This window comes from Podarcis raffonei, chromosome 10 (assembly GCF_027172205.1).
Source record: "Podarcis raffonei isolate rPodRaf1 chromosome 10, rPodRaf1.pri, whole genome shotgun sequence".
Classification (NCBI taxonomy): domain Eukaryota; kingdom Metazoa; phylum Chordata; class Lepidosauria; order Squamata; family Lacertidae; genus Podarcis; species Podarcis raffonei.
In genome coordinates, this window is record NC_070611.1 from 17,436,165 (window position 1) to 17,457,576 (window position 21,412).

Consider the following 21,412-nt stretch of genomic DNA (forward strand, 5'->3'; position numbering starts at 1 on the left):
CCTGTCATAAATCACTCCTAGGTGTTGGCTCAACACATGCCTGTTTTTTTTAAGATCTAATGTGTTTCGGTTGAAAGTTTTTAGACTAATTGTTAGACTGGAATGTCAGTTATTTTTGCTTTACTGTTAATGTTTTATGGTTTTTGCATTGATTTACGTATTTGATATTTTGTCAAGTACCCCTCCCTCTCCCTGGGAACCTTCAGGTTGAAGGGCAGAATAAATTTCTAATAAACTATAAGTATTTACCAAGTTAGCCACAGAATCAAAGCAGCCAAGTTTACCTTAAACGTGGTAGAGCCAGGTTAAGTGGTCATCTGTCCCTGTTGCTAAGGAACACAAAAAATTGCTACTTTCTTACTATCTTTAAATTTCATTGGGACAGAAGGAATGAACCCTTGTCATTCTCATGGGCTTTCTTTCCTGGTTTAAAAAATATAATCACTACTGGTAATTCGTACTTGTGACACCAACCTTGTTTGTTTTCCAACTATGGCATTTTTTATATCTGAGCAAACACCTTATCATTCCCTGGGAATCAAATATAAAGTCTGGTCGTCCTATTGTGAATACCACCACCATTAGCAGCAGGTTATAAGTTACTAGAAAAAGGGGTGGGTATGAGATGATGATGATGATGATGATGATGATGATGATGATGATGATGATAATTAATAATAATAATAATAATAATAATAATAATAATAATAATAATAAAAAAATTATTTATACCCTGCCCATCTGGCTGGGCTTCCCCAGCCACTCTGGGCAGCCTCCAACAAAATATTAAAATACTGTAATACATCAAACATTAAAAGCTTCCCTAAACAGGGCTGCCTTCAGATGTCTTCTGAAAGTCTGGTAGTTGTTTTTCTCTTTGACATCAGGTGGGAGGGCGTTCCACAGGGCGAGTGCCACTACCGAGATGGCCCTCTGCCTGGTTCCCTGTAACTTGGCTTCTTGCAGCGAGGGAACCACCAGAAAGCCCTCAGAGCTGGACCTCAGTGTCCGGGCAGAACGGGCAGAAAAAACACACATACAGTGGTACCTCTGGTTACGAACGTTTCAGGTTACGAGCTCTGCTAACCTGGAAGTAGCTGCTGATGATTGTGAACTTTGCCCCAGGATGCAAACGGAAATCACGCACCAGAGGCGCGCACACAGCAGCAAGCCTGATTAACGAAAGCGCGCCTCAGGATAAGAACGGTTTCAGCTTAAGAACAGACCTCCGGACGAATTAAGTTCGTAACCAGAGTTACCACTGTACTTGAGCAGTGGCTAGGATGTTAATGGGAGTCAATGTGGGAGACCAGGATTCGAATTCCCACTTAGCCAGCTCCCTGAGTGACCTTGGGCCCAGTCACAGTCTCTCTGTCTAATCTACACCCTTGTGCAAATTAAATCGCAACCAGAGGTACCACTGTATTTGTGTCATTGGCCTTTTTATACAGAAGACCTTCCTGTGCCGCAAGGCTTTGAACTGAATTGCAGCTGTTGATTTTATGACGTCCTGTATTGCTTTGTATAGTCTTATATGTGGCTATTTAATTGTTTCATTACTTCAGTGTTATTGTAATCTCCTTGGCTTATATCCAAAGAACTTTGAGACGAAAATGCATTCAAATGGTATCTACAGCAACTGATTCTATTGAAGTTACACTTTAATGTGAGGGCATGCATTTATAGATATACAGTATATAAAAAAACAACAAGATACGGATAACTTCACTTATTCCTATAACGTCACTCATTTAGCAAGAATATAGGTAAAAAAAGAATGGAACATCTTGCCATCACTACTAACAAAAAAATAATAATTTCTGTCAGCTTTCCTCGGGGGAACAAGATGTATTTATCAAGATTAATCGAACCTAAAAGCTTGACAAGACATTATGTTGTAAAAATGCAAGTAATGACAACTTTCTCATGCCTCAAATTCAGCTATTCTACTGAAAACCAGTTTCTGGAAAGGACCTATTTTACTCTATAATTCTCAGCACTAATAATACATAGAGTAATACAGAAGCACAATGAGAAACTTCTTCCATCTTGCCCAGCCCTTGCAATCCTTCCCCTTTATTGAAAAGTCATCACCACCCTGTCTAGCACCTATGACATTTTCCAATCAACTGCCCAGAAAAACACTGATAGAGGTAAATGAAATTGTGTATTCTCTTTTGCGCTCCATGTTCTGTCTCCAACATCAATTAAAACGAGACATGAAACAATCTGGTAGTTCAGATACCAATGGCATTTGCTTCTGGCGTCAGATTCCACAGTCTTTTTTTTGTGTGCAAACAAAACTGCACAGTATTTGCAACAGTACCTGGACAAGAGTGAGAAACACAGTGAAAAGCATAGACCAGACAGACAGATAAGAGAGAGCGAAAACAACTGCCACCATCCTAGACTTAAATTCACTTGGAGTAAAGTCAGCTTTCAAATTTGTTCCAGAAGACTTGTTAACCAGTGAATACCATTGCAACATAATCAGGCAACATCTTACTTTCATTCATATCCTTAGAAAACACACACACACACACACACACACACACACACACACACACACACTTAAAGTCAACACTAACTGTCTTTCAAGCCATCAAGTTGTATATTATGTATGAATTACTGTGATCTCATTTCCTCCTCCCTCAATTGACTTTAGCCATTTCCTCTGACTAGTTCTTACTGTTTCAACATGGAGTACATATATTTCATTGCCTCTTCGTACTAGAAATCCCTACTTCACACACACATTCTCCACCATTGTCATAATTGCTAGGTGATTTAGAAGGGCTGTCTACCATCACTAGTCTACCCCTAGAGAGATTTTTATCTTTAATATTATCTATGCACCTTGCATGCACACAGAAAGGGGCCAGTGAGTGCACAGGACTCATTTGCTCAGCAGTGTATTCTGTTCCCCAAAGTTTCTTTAACTGTCAATTTCCACACTATAGTTGAGCTCTCATGCGACATAGAAGTTGCTTTCAGGACTTTAGCAGAAAGTAGTGGAAGTTTAGCATTCATTTCCATGTTAACTGCTTCCAGCAAAATCCATTTGGAACCCTATGAGCCCAGAAAATTGTGAGAATACTGTGAAGAGATTTGGGGTGGTATGTCGGCATATAAAGTGATTTCCTGTCGCTATCATGGGTGAATCATGGGGTGACAGAAGCATGCATGTGCAGAAATAGTGGGGGAGTAGCAACATTGTCTGGGACGCGGGTGGTGCTGTGGGTTAAACCACTGAGCCTAGGACTTGCTGATCAGAAGGTTGGCGGTTCGAATCCCCACAACGGGGTGAGCTCCCATTGCTCGGTCCCAGCTCCTGCCAACCTAGCAGTTCGAAAGCACATCAAAGTGCAAGTAGATAAATAGGTACTGCTCTCGCGGGAAGGTAAACGGCGTTTCCGTGCGCTGCTCTGGTTTGCCAGAAGTGGCTTAGTCATGCTGGCCACATGACCCGGAAGCTGTACGCCGGCTCCCTCGGCCAATAAAGCGAGATGAGCGCCGCAACCCCAGAGTCGGCCACGACTGGACCTAATGGTCAGGGGTCCCTTTGCCTTTACCAACATTGTCTAATGATGTTTGTTGTTGTCTCACACCATGCCAACTGGTATGAACGACGTTTAGCAAAACATGCCAATATATCGGTCAAAAAGACACTGTTGCATAATGCAAGAGGCACTGTAGTGTGAAAGGAAATTAGAAAGAGGGACAGTAGCACTAGTAGGATAATCAGGAAAACTATCAAAATATATTTCCCATGTCTGAATGTACCCTGTGTGTGCAAACCTGCCTTTTCTATTGACCAGGAAGTGTTTCCTGCTTGCAAAAGGGATTACTCATTCTGCATGCACACCACATACTTCAAGACAGAGAATGGAGAAGCTCCTCTCCACCCTGAGCTCTCTCTGCATCAGAAATCCTGCACAGCTTTCAGTTATGCCCTGTGCCTGCTCTCTCCTTGGTAAAAGTTGTTGTTGTTGTTATAGATGGCAGTGAGACAGGGGGAGTATAAACAAACAAACAAATAAAACAAAACAAAACATTTTTCTTTATCCCAAGTTCAAGTACTTAGCAAATCTGTTTCAAATAACCCCATAATTTTTTTTAAAAAAAAATAGTTCCTTTTTGAAAAATAAAATATTTATGAAACAAAACATCTGGAAGTTGTCAACAACTGGTTATTACATATTCTTGATATCTGCTTTTAAAAACGTTGTTGAACCTTCATTGGGTTTCAAGCAGCTGCATTAAGCTGGCTAGCCTCACCTTATAAAATTTCCTAGGAAATCCTTTTTTCTTCAAAATCTTCAATTACCATCTAAATCCCCCAGCGCAAAGCATCAGCGACACAACGCTGGGACCTGAAACGGCCCACTGCAAAACATTTATTTCAAGCACAGCCACCAAATGAGCTTCAATTTACCCTAATAATTGTCAATGGAACCTGAGAAAATAATTATATATTTTGTCAGAAGAAGAACGATTTCTCAACATTTGCATAGGCAAGAGAACAGTCGCAGTCAGGCTTGAGGCTCAGCAGGCTCTGTTAGTAGGTGGTAAATGAAAGAGAGAGAAAGAGAGAGAGAGAGAGAGAGAGAGAGAGAGAGAGAGAACGAGCCTCTTACAGAAGGGACACTTAATCTTTGGAAAGAAAGGGAATCAGGATGGTGTATGCTAGGCACCCTGATGGCACAAGATTTATACAGCCAAACTGATGCCTGTCTTAGTGCAAGCAATTTGTTCAGCAGTTTCAGCTGTTCACTGGTGCCTGGGAAAATTAGATGCCTAACAATGAAATATTAAAACTAGATGGCAGCAAGAGTAAAACACACACGAACAACCTTTTGGTGAGTTTTAGGTTGGAACCATTTTTATTTTTGGCACATATTCTGAAAGAGAAACCAATGAGACCGGAGGCTCACGATACCATTATGGAACAGTAAGTGAATAATTCCCTCACTCCATAATTGCACGAAGTATTAAGACAGGTGAGTGTTTATTTAGGTGCAAGCGTTGCTGTTGTTTGTTTTCCTTGGGGAACCGCGCCATTCATTTTGTGAAACTGCAAAAACATCAGAATCAAGAAGTCAAAACTGTTCCGTGGAGATCTGCCATTTAACTTTTCTCTGTCTAATAAGGCTCAGTGGACATGTTGTGCTTAGGGAACTTTTACTACTGCTGTACATATTTCAAATAGTACAACAGAACAACTGGTTCACACACAAAAATCTGGGTCTAGGACAAACATAATGCTACCTCGGTACAGCATGACTATTACAAAGAACAATGGTTCCATCTGCCAGCTGATTATCTTAATAGGACTTAATAAGGAGAGAAAGTGTTTTATGAAGCCATTTAGAAGTTGGGAAAGGGTGCTAAGAGTCCGTTTTAGCTGCAGCAAGACTCCTCCCTGCAAAAAATAACACTATGGGATGTGGGTTTTTAAAAACTGAGAATAAAGATGACTTTTTTTTGGAATTTTAAGCATAATTTCATTAGGAGCAGCAAAGCAAGAGTGCACATAAGTTCATGTTTTGCTTTGCTTTGATCAGCATCTTAAACCGTTAATCCTCCAATCCAGATCTGTGGCACTGAGCAAGGAAAGGTTTACTACTCCCCCCTCCCCCTCCCTCATTTCCCAAAGGAAACCACCCCCTTGACACTGTTACATGTATGCCGGTAAGTCAAAACATACAGGTTCGTAGGTAATAACATATGCTTCTCTCTAAACAACAAACAGCACTTTCAGACTTCTGGCTGCCTTTGAGAAGCAGCAAGAGGGCGAACAACAACTCCCATCCTTCCCAGTGGCATATCCCAGATCTGCTTGTAAATTTGGAAAATCTTTGAAAGGTCAGAGATCTCCTAAGTTTCACCTTCAAAGAGCAACACTGTAATACACCTCTGCTGGAAGGAAAGGAGAGCGCTTTGAGACCTGTTGTTGAAGAGGGTTTACATTATTCAGACAGGCCAATCAATTCCGACTAGATATACTTGTGGCTCATAATACCATCTTATAACTACTTTTTTGCACCTACAGCCAGTGTTGGAAACTCAAGATATATAAGCCAGGCACCAAATGGCTCCTTAAATCAAGATTACAGGCCGAAACAGAATACCTTGCTGCCATTTGGGGGCCAGATGGCTCAAAAGCCCTATTTTTCAATACGACGTTTTGGTTCCTGAAATTCATTATGATAGTGCAGATAAAATATAACAGATAGAATCCTAGAGGATGTGTTGCTAGAGTGTGGAAACAGTCAAGATCTAAGGATCCCCAGGCATACACCTCCGGGTGGTAGAGACCTCAGGTGCCACCCTGGTGCCCGGGCAACTTCACTTGTTCGCAAGTGGCTGGTAGCCAGATGCAAAATATGCCTGGCAAATGTAAAACGTTGCCTACAGCTGTTAAGTTTGTTTTAGAAAATGCTCAATATTCATATCTTAAGGTGACAGGGACTTAGTTGGGAAAGAGTAAAGGTGGGGGTTGCAAGTTTGGCCCTGTGTGGCCAAGGTGCTCCAAGTAATTCGGTCATGCAATTGCCAAACAATGTCTTCCTCCCAGCCTAGGATCACTGGGCGACCACAGTGATGATCCCATCCTGCCACATCTGCACATAGTTATAATGGAGGCAGCCAAAGCACACTTGTCATGGTGCGAGAAGCTTATATAATAAGATGATAGACATCTCAATACGCTTAAGGCATTACTAAGGAAATTATGTTCTTGCGCTACAGTAAAAACACATGTATATAATTATGCAAAATGGTATATAATTATTTTTAGCATCCCGGCAAAAGCATTAGTGATATAAACTTATGTAAAAATATTTAAAAGATAATGGCTGTTAGCTGATAACATGCACACGCAGGGTTGAATTAATAAGTGAAATTATATTAAAACATGGAAGCATTAGATTCCTACAGAAATGAAGAGAGAAGCAGGACTCAAAGAATTTGTTAACCAAATAGCAAACAGTGCTTTGCAGGCCCCAGCTTTTACTAGCTTTGCCACAGAATCTGGGTGACAATTATCAAATGCCAAAATGATCTTTTACAGTGCACACATAAATTTATATTTATTTATAAGAGTGCAAGCTCAGGTTAATTTAAAATTCAAGTGACACATTCCATAAACAAAACTGTATTTTACAACATGTATTCAAGTACACTAACAAGGTGGGTATTTTTGTTGTTGTTGCTAATGCTATCTATCTCCAAAAGCATTACCGCACTGTAGGTAGCTCCTTAAAACTGATTGTGAAGGTCTTGTAAATCATCTTGAGCAATGAAGCTTAAGAGAAGCAATTTGTCACTTTTACTATGATCAAATGGTGGAGGGCGCTCCCCCCCCCCCAAGAAAAACCTTTTGCTTTTTCTCCTCCAGAATTTTTATATTTAAATGTCATTACTGCAAGAGGGGTCAACTGGCTTATACCACAACACATAAAAAGGAGAGGCACCAGAATGGTTTCTGACAGCCATTGATAAGTGACAGCTTGCACAGCAAACTGCTTCCTTAGAAACTGGGGGTGAGCCACCATGCCTGATGTCAGTGAAGCTAGGCATTTTTAAAAGAAAAGAAACATGGGGGAACTATTGGAACACAGACTGTACTGGATAATCAATATGCTTCTGAGGAATCATTGGGGCAAAGGGAGAATATACGTTGTAGCTTGCAGTGGTCAAAAACTGCTCCTATAGACACTGAAAACCTTACTGATATAGGGCATAATGCAAGAACAATCTCTCTCACTCTCCTACCTTCGGAAGTAAGGTATGAGTGTGGTTCTGACCAGTCCTGAAGCCGTATCTCAGCTTCACATCTTGGCTATCAAAAGAATTCATTTCCTAAGACAACCCATCAATTTCCTGCTACTGCGTGATCAGCTGCTAAGATCTGCCAAGAGTTTCTATTTGGCACTATCACATCACCCAGTTTGGAGTGAATCACACACACTGCGCGGAGAACCACCCAAACAGTTCTCTTTTTGGAAGCTACTATTTGTCTAATCCAGTACGTCTATTATACCACTTTAGAGCAGCCCAGGAAAGTCCTGATATCAACAAGGCATCAATAATTTTTTTAAGAGAGTCCTGATAGCAGCATCACCTGTAGTCAGTTTCCAGGGAGGACAGGGTGTGAGGAAAGCAATGATTTGGAAACAATCCAAGCACAACATTTTAAAACTGGATATTTTGCTGCTATGTTTTAGTCTGCAATGGAAACATTTATTTCTTACATCAGCCTTTGTTTGAGAGTTGTGAAGATGTGATTTGCTACCACTTGACTCAATATTTATACAGTTGGTATTAAAGCAATAAAAAAAAAAGGCCAACACATTTTACTTTGATGTTCTGCCCACTTTACTCCCATCTTCAATGAGTACACACCAGATCATAATAAGGAAGTCTATCAGTACTTTCCATCGTACAAGGGCAGAAGCGAAAATGAAGTCATTTTTGAAGTTCAGATTTCCCATTTGGCTCTATAGCCTTTTTATACGAAACAAAATGTACTACTGCTGATGGCTTTTCTGTGAAAAGCTTCAACACACATACAGGTGGGTTGTTGTTGTTGTTTTAAAGCCATAACAACCCATAACAACAACAAAAGCCACATCTGCTTGAAAAGAACTCTTGAAAGCATAACCCAAAACCCATCTGAGATCATGAAGACATTTCACAAGAGCAGCTGATACATATTTATTTCACAAACTTCCCATTGCAAGCCACCCACTTCACTGCTGTATTTAAAGTCATCAATATTAAGGAACCAGCTTCCAGAAATACATTTGCCTGTCACTGAGCATGCTATGACATCCACAAAGGATGTCTGGAGTTGGAAATGCCACTGGTCCCTAGGTTCAGGCTAGAAATAGACAACATGCAGACCATTTCCCGCAGAAGGCTTGTCATTCCAAAGGACTCTTCCCCTGCATAAAATGTCAGGAAACATCTATGGCATTCACTAAAGGATGTTCAATGTTTCTGTCAGAGGCCTGTTGAGTATAAAGTAATTATACTCCCCCTGTAGAGTTCATTTTGCAGTTTACCTCCCTTTGATACATGTCTTTCATTGAAACGTGGCCCACATAAACATTTTCTAAATATTAAATGACATCATCATAACTATTGTTGTTGTTGCTATTGTTGTTATTATTATTCACTTCCCATGAGGCACACTGAAGCGATCTAAAATGTAATAAAAACCTATATAAAACAGTTGAATAGAACCAGTTAAAACTGTTGCAGGAATTTATGTATAGGTGGGGGGGGTTGCCCCTCCAGCAGATATGCATATGCAGCCCACTACAAAAATCAGCACAATCACTTTTGTGACTTTTGTGATTTGTCCCCACAAAACACTTCATCACAGTTTCTTCCTATCTATTTGAAGGGCCTTTGCTGCGTGATACCAAATGTAACAATTCACTGATAAATGTATCTATGTACTGGCTCACTGGGAAAACTTCAGAAATTCATATAGACATGTGAGCTCAGCCCCTCTGCTTGAGTGATAATTCCTGGCATCCTGATACCAGATGAAGACAAAAGGGTGTGATTAACTTAGCTGGGAAACAGGGAAATGCAAATATCTCTTTTGTTACACTTGATAGGTGTTTGGTGGAGGGCAAAGAGAACCATAGGGGAGGGTCCAGGATGCTCAGATTACTGCCACCAGACCTCCCCTTTCATGATGTAACCATGATGTATTAGTGATGTAGTTTGGGAGGGTGTAACATGGGGATTAGCAGCTAATAAAAGCTTTGGGGCTCTTTTGTTCAGGGCTTCCATCTTGTTCCACCTTGTGGCAGGTGGGAGTGCTGTCACGACAGTCTTCAATAAAGACCAAGCCTACTGGCTGCTGTTGGTGGTGGTCTGAATGAATGAATGAATGAATGAATGTGCTGCTACAGCATCATTGGCTACAACGGGAAAGTCCCAATTTTGTGGGTGAAATCGGTTGCCAACCTTTTCCTTCTTACATCAACCAACACACCGTCAGCTACTTTTCAAAGACAAGATGCTGGAAATACTCCTGAATGGTAAAACATAGATTCCATCAACAAACCCTAGCTACCAACACCTGCAAATGAATGGAATTTTTATTTAGAGGTTACATTCCAGAGACTCTTCATACCTCAAAACCACCCACACATTTTGTGGCTGCCCACGTCTTGACTGGATCACTAAAATACCCTATTCTTGAAATGAAAATTGCAAGATCACTGCTACACTAGGCCAAGATACAGCTCAAGTGTTCCATCCAGCACTTTCACCTGCCATGATGACTGCTGTTAAGTTTTTGCTTTAAATTATACAGAGACAGTTCAAGCATTACACAGTGGTACCTCAGGTTAAGAACTTAATTCGTTCTGGAGGGCCATTCTTAACCTGAAACTGTTCTTAATCTGAGGTACCACTTTAGCTAATGGGGCCTCCTGCTTCTGCCGCGCCGGCAGAGCACAATTCTGTTCTCATCCTGAAGCAAAGTTCTTAACCTGAGGTACTATTTCTAGGTTAGCGGAACCTGAAGCGTCTATAACCCAAAGCGTCCATTACCCAAGGTACCACTGTACTTGCCTGCTTCACAGAGTAGCAGTATAGGAATTATCTCTTTTGCTCATCTTGCCAACATGCTCACCAGTGGTGAGTTGGCGAGCGCATTTGTGCATCCCTTGCTCATCTATTTACATAGTCACAAAGGATGGTCAAGTTGACTCACAAATTGCTTATGTTGATGTGTGTGCTATCAAAATTTCAAAATGTGGAGGTGGGTTCATCTATGCTCGATGCATGAAGGAGCTCGAGAGAAACTGTGCACACATTTGCCCCACAAGTGCACCCATTACCTTAATGGCGCAGTCGTCATAATTTGAATATTCAAGACTCTTCTCTAACGTGCTGTGTCAATATATAATCAAATAAGACAAATAATCCAACTAGCCTTGTTAAAAATCAGGGGGGAGTTCTCTCTGATAAAAGTAGAGTGTAATCTGTTTAAACAGCTTGGGTCCAAAGTTCAGCATTAACTAAATCAATAGTTACAAGTTGGCTGCTGGACAATTCAATTAGGAAACAATCCAAAGGCAGGAGAAGAAAGTAGTTTTGTGTTAAAGATTTAAAGCATTATTTAAAACGAGATGGCCACATACCCCAAGGCAATATTATGGAACCAACAAGACTGTCATTTGACAAGTAGGTCTGTAATATGCGCACACTGTACATATTTACTGTACTAATAACAATTCCTAAAAACTTGAACTCATATTTGTAAATACCTGTCAGGGAACTGCCATCGGAACTAGAGGAGGAGGCGAGGCTCCACAGCAATGCTGGAGAGGGGCCAAGCAGGGAGAGAGGCAGGTCTCCGGCCGGGGAAGAAAATCAGCGCAACACCAGGGATGGAGGGGGGCCGATGGGGGAAGCAGAGAGGAGGCTCCAGGACTCTTCGCAGGAGACCAGCGAGGAGAGCACAGGTCCTCCGCTGCCCACACCCACCCTGCGCGGAAGACTTCCGCGCAGGGAAAGTAGGCGGCGACTTGGCGTCAAAGAACTTCTTTGCTGGAAGAGGTTCAAGAAACGCCCACTGACGGATTCTGCTAGCGACTGAACAGCCACAGAGTGGATAGCTGTCCAGACAGAAACGGTTTAACCAGGCAACCTAGCCCAGAGCGGTGGTAACTTACGCACAAGCAACCCCTAAAGCCATTACAATACCCAAGCACACAGCAGTTTATTTTTAAAAAGACTGCTGCTCACTTTGACAGCTATGCATACTTATTTTCTATAGTTCTTTCTTGGCTTCTCTTTCATTGCTAAAGGCTAGTAACAGTTTCAAAACAGCCAATGACTCAATTCAGACAATCTCAGTTTAATAAAATGATAGAGAACACCCAACCTTTCACCATACAAGCAGCCCCCTCACTCCTTCACACTGCAGGTCTTCAATCCAGGACACCTAATGAACCATAGTTTCATATTTCATTCAAACTGGGAAATGATTGTTCCCAACTTTGGAAGAAGTTCGGGATATTAAGCTGTGGTTTCAAGTTGGTTTAATAACCTTGCTTGTGTCAAACCAGTTACCCAGTTGGGATGAAACAGGAAACTGTGGTTTATTAGAGGTTTTTTGACTTGATTATTCACACGCAAGGGGGATGCTTGCATTGGAAATCTCTGCTGATTAAGGAATATGAAGGTGAGAGGAGGTAAGAAAATACAGATACCAACTATTGCATAATCTTCTATAAAGCTTACAGAATGATCAGGCAGAATAGAAACAGAAGCTGATAGGCAGGCCTCTCACTGTGCAATCTTGCCCTCTGATGCAGCCAGGCAGAATGGCTACTGATGTCTACATAAGAATCAATCAAGTAGGGAAAACCCATAACTTTAGGACTCCGAACTCAATCTTGCTATGGAGACAAGTTTTCTTCAGGCTACTAAGATGCACAAAATATTCAAACATCAGTGTCTTACTATATCAATACCAAGTGATATCAAGCATGAGTTTAAGCCAGGGTCAGCAAACTTTTTGAGCGGGGTCCCGGTCCACTAGCGGGACTATGGGGGGGGGATGAATGAATTCCTGTGCTCCACAAATAACCCAGGTATGCATTTTAAATAAAAGGACACATTCTATTCATGTAAAAACACGCTGATTCCCGGACTGTCCGTGAGCCAGACTGAGAAGGCGATTGGGCTGGATCCAGCCCCCGGGCCTTAGCTTGCCTACCCATGGTTTAAGGTGAGTATATGGTTTTTGCATAATAAACCATTTTTCAGGACCCATGCAACTCAAAAGTATGCAATATGCAAGTGCAGAATTCCAGACCCCCAAGTCTTCATGGATAGTAAGGACCTGTGGATCAGCCCACTAGAATGGCACTGAATGGAAAAGGTCATTGAAAGCAATGAGTTTCCTATAGCAGTGGGCACCTGACCAGAGAAATAGGATCTAGGTTCTGACAAGTTGCATTGCAATTTGCAGAACAAATGTGTTGATTCTCACTAAAACATCGGATGCAGAGAGCTCATTCAGGATGAAACCGCTACAATGAAAATGACTTGCTGGAATTACCAAGACCTCCATAGACAAATCCAGGTACACATTTCACCTCCTAACAATTCATTTCTATAAATAAAAAGCAAAAATGCTATAGTATATACAGTCTACAATGGACTTCAAGAGAGAGTCATTTTCAGATGCAATCTTCCCCAAGTAATAGGACAGTGTGATTATTCCTGTCTCCAAGCAAAGCAAAACAAAACAAAAAAACCCCAGCAATTTTATCAAAACAAAACAAAGACCCTGGTCTGTAATACAGAACAACAACGACAACAACAATTTATTATTTATACCCCGCCCATCTGGCTGGGTTTCCCCAGCCACTCTGGGCGGCTTCCAACAAAATATTAAAATACAGTAGTCCATCAAACATTAAAAGCTTCCCTAAACAGGGCTGCCTTCAGATGTCTTCTAAAAGTCTGGTAATTGTTGTTCTCTTTGGCAACTGGTGGGAGGGAGTTCCACAGGGCGGGTGCCACTACCGAGAAGGCCCTCTGCCTAGATCCCTGTAACTTGGCTTCTCTCAGCGGCTACTCCCAGTCACCAGTCTAGCTGCCGCATTCAACTTTTCCCTAAAAGCTTGCTTTCCCTGGCCACTGAATGAGCTTCCTCTCAAGTATTCACATATAGATGATCCCTAATTAATTAGCTTCACATTAAAGCCCATCTGGCAAAACAAAGTACAGTCGTACCTTGGTTCTCAAATGCCTTGTGACTCGTACGTTTTGGCTCCTGAACGCTGCAAACCCAGAAGTGTGTGTTCGGGTTTGTGAATGTTCTTTGGAACCCGAACATCTGGTGGGGCTTCCAATTGAGTGAAGGAAGCTCCTGCAGCCAATCGGAAGCTGTGCCTTGGTTTTCAAATGTTTTTGGAAGTCAGACTTCCGGAACAGATTCCGTTCAACAACCAAGGTACGACTGTACTTTGTTTTGTCAGGTTGGCTTTAATGTGTGTTTTACCTAACACATAATATTTCACTTGAAGTCAACTAAATGCACCTTTTGGTAACTATTATACAATGTGTATTTTGGGCATACTAAATTAAAGCACAATGAAAACAAAGGCTAGAGAGATAGGACAAATTCACATCCATGTTCAGCCCCTGCTTCCCAGTGGGAGTCACAAACCAGTTCTCTTGAAAACAACTGTATTTTGGATCATACGAAAACTCTTGATGGTTATCCCTTTCAGGCAAGTCATCACTTGATGCTGCCATCAAGTGATGAGCATGCATATGTGAACTAATTCATGTTTCCCTTTTATTCTGCTGCCCAAACCTACTGAATGCAACTCACAGTAGGCAACTCACTGCCTAACTGTGCACCCTTTCACATGACATTCAATTTTCAGCAGTAATTGCTGCATATACCGTATGACAGATAAGGTCTGGAACGTTACTAGGCAAGATCTCCAAAGACCCAATAGTCCACAAAATCCTACAGTTTAAATACATACACTATTACAGAAATCAGCATTCCATTATAGTAAGTGGGTTGTGTGCCTCCACTCACAAAAGGCTTCTTGCCCCAGCAGAGGCTGCTGTGACTGGAGGAAGACAGGCCATTGTCATCAATTCCCCTTTCTGTTGTCAGCCCTCTGTGCACCTCCTCCAAATCTGCATTGGGTGGGCGGGCTTTAGAACACCATGGGAATGGAGTGGGAAGCTGTAGGAGAAAGGAGGGATTTGCAAAAGTTGCATCCTCATCCCCCTTCCATTCATGGAAGTCTCCACTGCAGCAAATATCCTTCCATGAGTGGAAAGACACAACTAGATACAACTACACATTGGACCATTCCAGCAAGAGAGATCCATGTGTGAGATTCACATTTCACTACTTATCCAGTCCCCACTTTCCTTCAGGTGCCACTCAATTAACCCTTCTTAATTGCTCAGCTCCTTGAAAAGAGGTGCTTTGATGTTCCAGGTGATTCCTCTTTTCAAAGTGCATTACTACCACAATAGTCAGTTGGCAATTACAAAGGAGACTGGCTTAACCTCTTTTCCAGATCCAGGTCAGTCTATGTGCATGCACACACACATGCTAAGTGAAGTCACCAACGTCTGCATTGTAAGCAATTAAATGTGTGTTTACACCTTGTCTAGGTAGTAAGTAATTAAATTTCCCTTGCTGAGGCTGAAATCTATGTCATCCTGGATTGTCAAACAGGAGACTCTGCCATAGCCAGGTTTGCTACCAAGCAAAACAGCATGATTACTTGAGCTATCCCTGTAACAACAGTGGAATACTAATAGGATTAAAGTGTATGCTTTAACCGAATTACTTAAATGACAGAAGCAAAGACACTCAAGGCCTTTCCGCATGACCAAGCAAAGCCGTCCACAACGTTTTTTTCCTTTGTGTTATGCATGCACAAGTTCTGATATCCCATCCCTGGCGTGGGGGGTGCTAGAAGGTGGAGGAAGAAAGAAGACATTGAGGCTAGCTTTGCTGTGTAAGAAAACAGCTGTAGCACTCCTACTGGGTAAGGGCTGTAGCTCAGAGCTCATGCAGAAGGTGCCTGGATCAATGTCTGGCATCTCCAGATAAGACTAGGAATGTCTCCAGTCTGAAACCCTGGGCAGTTGGTGCCAAGTAAGTGCAAACCATAAGAGCTAGATGGGCCAAGGGCCCAGTTGAGCGTAAGGCAGCTTGCTATGTTGCTATTCAGAATATTCATTGGAAGTGCTCAGTCTATTAAAATAATAGTGATGGGCTTTCCCACCGCGGAAGAGTGGATAAGCAAAGTGATGGACTATGTGGAAATGGCAAAACTAACAGCTGCTAAAATAAGAGAACCTAACAATGATTCTTTTGCAGAAGAATGGAAGCCTTTTTTGGACTACAGTGGTACCTCGGGTTAAGTACTTAATTCGTTCTGGAGGTCCGTTCTTAACCTGAAACTGTTCTTAATCTGAAGCACCACTTTAGCTAATGGGGCCTCCTGCTGCTGCTGCCGTGCCGCCGGAGCACGATTTCTGTTCTCATCCTGAAGCAAAGTTCTTAACCCAAGGTAGTATTTCTGGGTTAGCGGAGACTGTAACCTGAAGCGTATGTAACCTGAGGTACCACTGTATTTATATTATGATGAATTCACGAGTAGGATTTGAACTATGTGCAACATAAGGAATTAGATGACTATTGTATTTTTGTCATGATATAAGAGGGCGAAGACAGGGTGCGGCAAGAGTGCGAAATTAAAATCACCATGGGAAATGGGATGGGAAGTCAACCAAACAAAAGAAAAAACCTATTATGTATTATTGGAATGTGTATGTGATTTTTTAAAATAAAATATAATTGGGGAAAAAATATTAGTAATAGGCAACTTTACAGAGTACTATGGATATGCAAATAATGGAACTCTTGTGAATGTAAGCTAAGAAGAAATAAAAATATAACTGCTGGATCAGACCTAGATCTAGTCCCGCATCCTATCCCCAATAGAGGTCTACCACATGCCTCTTGGGATCTCACAGGCAAGGCCGGAAAGCAACAACCTTCTGTTTTCGTTTGCCCACCATATTTGGAATTCAGGAATGTGCTGTTCTCCAAACATAGGGCTCCATTTAGCTGTCCTAACTTGATGAAAAATGATAGATAGTTTTAAAAAAGGATTAAGTATAGATCTAAGGGAATGGCCATCACCATAACCTGTGCTACAGAATTCCTTAAGTCAATTATGCATTTGGAAAGCAACTTAACATTTAATTTACAGCCATTATATTAAAGCCATATATTTGAGTCTGCAGTTGATGGCTGGCAATATATTCATGATATCATAGCCTGTGAACATTCCCAGAGAAGTGTAGAATGCATTATATTTCATTTCCTCTGGCAAAAGCCCCTTATCGTGTGGGTGGTTCTGGGTCTGGAAGCATTTATTCCAAGCAAAACTGCTTTTCCACTGCTGACGGTTCAGTGTCTACGTTTAAAAATAACACTGTACAACTTCTGCATCCTGCTTTTTATCCACAGGCCTTGCTAGCAGTTTATGGGCTCATTTGAGATTAGACTCTCTTTTTTTACTTTTTTTCTTGGCAGAAGTTCTTAGACTGGCAGTATACCACTGTAGAATTAATTGATTTCAGGGACATACAAGACTCAACCTTACAGTAGTTAATAGCAGCAGTTGCTCCCATTATAGTATATTGGAGAGTATTCTGCCACCAGCAGGAAGGAAATATGGCAAAATTCACAGCTAATACCACTGACGTTATGCCTCCCTCTGGTATAAACAGGTCCCAGTTTGGCTGAACAAGCTAGTGAATTACTACGAAGCACGTTGGCTTAAATAAAAAGCAGAAAAGCTATTTCAGTGAAAATAATCTTAACTGCAAAACAAAGCAGCAACCAAAAAGTATCTCACAGGTATCTGATCGATACACAAGTTTACTGTACTGAACTACAGGCAATTTCCATGGTAATTTATGCAAATAAAGAAGATGTAACAAGTGAGAGGGAATGTTTTGAGAAATAGTGAGATGAAGTGTTTTCAGCGTGGTTTTCTTTCTAAACGCCCCTCTGCAGGCATAACGTTTAACAACGGTTATGAGAAAACAATTGTATCTGACTACCTATTGTGATTTACACTGAGGTTTTTCATTATGGTTAAAAACATTATGTCTGAACATAGCAAATGTTGCTATGTCTTTGTAATCAACCCACTTACAGAGGGACAAGTTTTGCTGGCATGTCTACGTATAAATATCCCACCGAAGGGTGATTGGTGCTGGGCAACAGACCTTAACTCAGCTTCCTTAATAATCATGGTTATGCTTTACATGTACTATAGAAAATTATAATAAAATACGGGGCAAAAGAGTTACAAAATTAGTCGAATGTGTAGTCTCTCTCACACACACAATTTCAATGAACTAAATTACTTGAGTAGAATACTCCACATTACAAGAATAAAAAAAAATACAATAGCTCTAAAATTATATCCAATTCCAAAGAGTTGAACATTGAGTTCCTTTACAGTTTTAAATGGGAATGGCTATATGAAATAAAAAACACTCTGTGCAGAGTGAATGGGAAAACATCTATTAGGTTACGGAGATACCACAAGTGAGCTAAAGGAGAACAGCATCAAAAGACTAGAAATTGTGTTTTAAAAGACACAATTATAATTAGTAATTAGCTGTGAGAAAATATAAATGGAAAGGGAAAGTTCGCAAAATGTGTTCATATATGTAACAACAGCTATACTCTCTTAGATATTTAAAATGGATTAACACTGCACGACTTGAACCACTTTACTATATTCCTCCTCCTCCCACCATCTCCTTTCGTGATAGTTTAGTCTTGGCAAGTTCATCCTTGAGGCTAACTAGAAAATTTCCAATGCCCAGATCTGGGAGACATTTGGTCTTCACCTCTATGGATGTTGGTGATCTAACACTAAGTAAAAGCAAAACTAAAGAAGTGCCATGGTCAGAACACTTCCTGGTGCAACTGGACTTCTCCGTGACCCTTCCCCTCTGCAGGGAGGTGGGACCAATTTGGATGGTCCGCCCCTGCCACTTAATGATCCAAATGGTTTCCAGAGAATGGTAGGGGATGCTTTATCCCATGTTGATGGCCTTTCAGCTGATTCCCTGGTGGCCCGCTGGGGAAGAGGACTGGGTCCAAAGGTCCCCTGTTCTCCTAAGGGCCAGGGATCAAGCCCATTAACCATATCAACTTGGAGCTGCTGTACCTCATTCTCTCCCTCTTCCTGTGGTTAGGATTGCTCTGTCCAACAGGTAAAATCTCACCACACACCAGATCATAAAAGCAATACTGACTGCATATGTGAACTTCCTCCAGTTATTTAACTGTTAGTTCATACCTACTTAAGATGCAATTTAGAAGTTACTAAATCTTCACTCAGGTATAATATAAGAACACAGTTCAGGTTATCTTTCAGGAAACAGGATTTTGACAAATGTCCGAGTCAGGCACAGCAATTGTGTTTTTTTTCCTAAATTGGAAATGAATTGGAAACTTTGCCAATTTTTTTTTGTAAGTCACAAAAGCTATTTGTTGACAGAGCTCGAAAACTCTCGTTTAGCACGATACAGGTGGTTCTAATTGGAGGACTGAATTAATTTTCAGCATCCCCAATGAGCTGCTATTTTATGAAATTGGCACACTTATTCATTCTGACTGCTAATTACTGCGGAGAAGTAAGATCATAAATGCTGCGTTCGACCTTTCAACAAGGGTCATTAAAAAATTATAAGCTTTTCTAGGATTTTCAATATTCATGAGCTGCTCCAAGCCATGATATACCATCCATGAACTACTAATATTGGCCACAACCTAATTAGTCAATCCACATGCAAGTAAGCACACTAAGCAGGTAGCCTAGCCAAAGATTTATTGTGCGATTTCTCTCCAGGAGCTGCCGTTCCTGAAGAGGTAAGCCACTGGGCTATGTTTTAAGAGGCTAGCCTTTCCTGAAGCAGCAGCAGCTGCAGATTAATTTTCCTGATGTACATCTGGTTTCCTGATTCACAATCACATTATTTCTTTGGATTCAAGCCTTTAAAATGGTTCTGTAGTATACCACCTAAGTATAAAATCACATCCAAAATGGAATTATGTCAATTTTTTCAAAAACGCCTCCTGCACAACAACCTACATCGGGTACCCAGGATAAAGGGTAAAGGGGACCCCTGACCATTAAGTCCAGTCGCAGACGACTCTGGTGTTGCGGCGCTCATCTCACTATACTGGCCGAGGGAGCCGATGTTTGTCCACAGACAGCTTCCAAGTCATGTGGCCAGAATGACTAAGCCTCTTCTGGTGCAATGGAACACCGACAGCAGAGCAGTGCACGGAAATGCCGTTTATCTTCCCGCCGGAGCGGTACCTATTTATCTACTTGCACTTGATGTGCTTTCGAACTGCTAGGTTGGCAGGTGCCTATATGAACACAAATAGTTTGCTACCTCCAAATGCAAAGACACTTAAAATTATTTTTCACCATAAATATTTGCTTCATTAGAATAAAATATATACACATTATGCTTAGATATAGAATACCATATAGTCTGACATTTCTGCAATATAGTTTTAACAGCCCGAATAGATATTTTTTAATTTAGGGCAATATACTGTGGTGGAAACTCTACCATTAACTGTACAGCATATTTACTTGCAGGGAGGGAAACAAGGAAAATATTAATTTTTACAATGGGGGGAAGCTCCTGTTTGGACTACTATAGTAACATATCTGATCAACATAATAGAAGTCCATTTTTAAGAAGTTCTAGAGTAAATCCAGGTCTTCTTAATCTTCAAGTGCACTGACAGTAAAGATTCTGATTTCAACTCACTTAAAATCTTAAAGGTCAGCTTATTCCAGTCTGAACAAATGCTTCAAAGGACTGTGCAGTCTCTTTTCCAGCTGAGAATAAAGATTCTTTCCCTTCACTAATACAAGTCAATCATCCTTTGCCTCTCAAGTTCATCTTTCAAGTTGCAAGCGACCCAAAAGCTCTTTTTAAGAACACACATTCCTTTCTAGTTTTTTTGGTTGTTGTTTTTTAAGTCTTCTTCGAAAACTACTCATATTTATTGACTACAGTTTTAACACGCTAACTTCAGGTGATAACTGACTAAAAATATTGTTGCAAACTTTATACCACCTGAGGGACCACTAAAATGACTGCACACTCCATGGCTCTAAATATATCAACCCTCCACGGAGGGCATCTTTTGACTATCTAGGAGCACATTATGCAAGATAGCTAGGCTATAAAATAAAGAGATGAAATCACTCCGAAAATAAAGATTTGCACCAATTAACTACATTCATTCCCAGCAAGGGGGGAGCAAGCAAAATTAGGAATAGCTAGATTTTATATATTCTCAGCTACTGCGCAAACAAGATGTTATTGCTCAAGGAACAATAAAGCTTTATTCTGGATAGCAATATTATGTGGCTGGTTTGAAAACAAAACATAATAAGCATGGTGAAATCATACCCCTCCAGATCTTTTCATGAGTAGGCTGTAGTGGTAGCTAACATGAGCCGTTTGGATTTAATAAAATCATGGAACAAGGAGGGTTAGCACAACATAGCCTGAGACTTAGGAAGCACAGACAGGCCTCTTTCCCTCCCAGAATCTCTTGTGGAGATCCATCAAAAGCGTTTCTTCAGGCATCTGAAAGATTGCTTGGCTCATATTTTACTCCCCAGACTTTGACATCTTCTTTGGGGATCATTCTCCAGGCTCCCCAGTCTAATGAAGTGAGGCAGGCAGCAATTTGTGGACTGGCCTTCCCAGAGGTTCTCACTGGTACCAACGGCATGGCCTTTTATGTGCCAAATAA

The 21,412-nt window shown here is 41.1% G+C and overlaps 1 protein-coding gene across 4 annotated transcripts in view; it reads right to left on the reverse strand.

Moving 5' to 3' along the window:
• Window positions 1–21,412, reverse strand: part of PLXNB2 (plexin B2) — a 349,645-nt gene that overhangs the window by 255,523 nt on the left and 72,710 nt on the right. The gene's annotated exons all lie outside the window — the stretch shown is intronic.